The following is a 2,535-nucleotide window of genomic DNA, read 5'->3' as shown; positions in this document are numbered from 1 at the left end:
ATAAAGATTACATTAATTAAAGACTAAGCAGAGCTGTTAGAGAACACTTAAATTACCAGTGGAATCAACAAGAATAACTTGAATATACTTGACAGTACATTTGTTTTTTTGTTTGTTTTTTAATTTATTTATTTATTTTTGGCTGAGTTGGGTCTTCGTTGCTGCACGTGGGCTTTCTCTAGCTGTGGCGAGCGGGGGCTACTCTTTCTTGCAGTGCATGGGCTTCTCATTGTGGTAGCTTCTCTTTGATGCAGAGCATGGGCTCTAGGCACACGGGCTTCAGTAGTTGTGGCATGTGAGCTCAGTAGTTGTGGCTCATGGGCTCTAGAGCGCAGGCTCAGTAGTGGTGGTGCTGGGCCTTAGTAGCTCCGTGGCATGGGGGATCTTCCTGGTCCAGGGCTCAAACCCGTGTCCCCTGCATTGGCAGGTGGATTCTTAACCACTCTGCCACCAGGGAAGTCCCAGTACATTTGTTTTTAAAAATATCCCAAGAGGAAAAATCATCTAGACCCATTTGAACATTTCATGAAGCAATTTTAACCAAGTTATTTATGAATTGGTGAATTATTTATCCTACAGATACACTAAGGTTATGTTTCTTAAAAAAAAAATGGAGCAATGAGACTAGATTACCTAGATAATTCAAATTCCCATTTTACTTTTCTCAGAATTGTTTCTTGGATTCTTTCTTTAGTCTTTTGCTTTGCTTGGTTGAGCTATAATCTTTAAAGTTTTTAAGTATAAAAGCAGTAGAGCTATGTTGTCAGGTTCTGTAGAACAAAGATCACCAATAAGCTTTGTTTGCAAAAAGAAATCCTATTGTGGAATTAAGAGTACACGCCTGGAAGTCAGAGACCTGGTTCTAATCCTGGTGCTGTTACTATGTTATCTTATCCAAAATACTTTACCTTTCTGACCATAGTTTCCTTTTTTATACAATTAGACGGTTTTTATACTAATCTCCAAAGTTCCACCAAATTATTAAAATACTCTAAATTTATTACAAATAGCATTGATACTTATTTTTTTATGGAAGTATAGTTGATTTACAATATTGTGTTAGTTTCAGGTTGTACAGCAAAGTGACTATATATATATAGTCTCCTGTGCTATACAGTAAATCCTTGTTGTCTATTTCATATACAGTAGTGTGTATCTGTTAATCCTATACTCCCAATTTATCCCTTCCCCCACTTCCCCTGTGGTAACCATAAGTTTGTTTTCTATGTCTGTCAGTCTCTTTCTGTTTTGCAGAAAAGTTCATTTGTACTGTTTTTTAGATTCCATATATAAGTGATATCATATGATATTTCTCTTTCTGACTTACTTCCCTTAGTATGATAACCTCTAGGTTCATCCATATTGCTACAAATGGCATTATTTCATTCTTTTTATGGCTGAGTAATATTCCATTATATATATGTACCACATCTTTTTTATCCATTCATATGTTGATGGACACTTAGGTTTCTTCCATGTCTTGCTATTGTAAATAGTGCTGCTATGAACACTGGGGTCCATGTATCTTTCTGAATTAGAGTTTTCTCTGGATATATGCCCAGGAGTGGGATTGCTAGATCATATGGTAACTCTATTTTTAGTTTTTAAGGAACCTCCAAACTGTTTTCCATAGTGGCTGCACCAATTTACATTCCCACCAACAGTGTAGGAGGGCTCCCTTTTCTCCACATGCTCTCCAGCATTTACTATTTGTGGACTTTTTGATGGTGGCCATTCTGAGTGGTGTGAGGTGATATCTCATTGTAGTTTTGATTTGCATTTCTCCAACAATTTGTGATGTTGAGCATCTTTTCATGTATTTGTTAGCCATCTGTGTGTCTTCTTTGGAGAAATGTCTATTTAGGTCTTCTGCCCATTTTTTTGATTGGGCTGTTTGTTTTTATGATATTGAGTTGCATGAGCTGTTTGTATATTTTGGAAATTAATTCCTTGTCAATCACATCATTTCCAATTATTTTCTTCCAGTCTGTAGGTTGTCTTTTCATTTTGTTTATGGTTTCCTTTGCTGTGCAAAAGCTCATACATTTGATTAGGTCCCACTTGTTTACATACTTTTTTTTTAATTAAGTAGCCTTTTATTGGAAAGAGTAATATGTGTGTGTGGTAGATTAAAATTGGCCACAAATTCTTCAATGCTCCTCCCTGTAAGAGATAGAGTCTATTTCCTCAGTCCTTGAAGCTGGGCTGGCCATATGACTTTCTCTGACTGACAGAATATGGCAGAAGTGTTGTGTGAGTTCCTGTGAGTCTAGGCCTCAAGAGGCCTTGCAACTTCAGCTCTTGCTCTCCTTGAACACAGGCATCATGTCAAGAAGCTGAGGCTGACCTGCTAGAGGCAGATGGCACACATGACAGCCAGCATCCACAGCCAGACACCTAAATGAGTCCACGTTAAATCATCCAGCTCTTGTCCAATTACCAGACTCCTGCAGCCACATGACCAAGAGAAGACCAGGAGAACTACCTGGTGAGCCCAGCCCTAACTGCTCACCCTTAGAATTGTTACGAAAGAAA

This window comes from Lipotes vexillifer, unplaced genomic scaffold, assembly GCF_000442215.2.
Source record: "Lipotes vexillifer unplaced genomic scaffold, Lipotes_vexillifer_v1.1 scaffold47, whole genome shotgun sequence".
In the NCBI taxonomy this organism is placed as follows: Eukaryota; Metazoa; Chordata; class Mammalia; order Artiodactyla; family Lipotidae; genus Lipotes; species Lipotes vexillifer.
Note: the sequence above shows the minus strand (reverse complement) of the source record.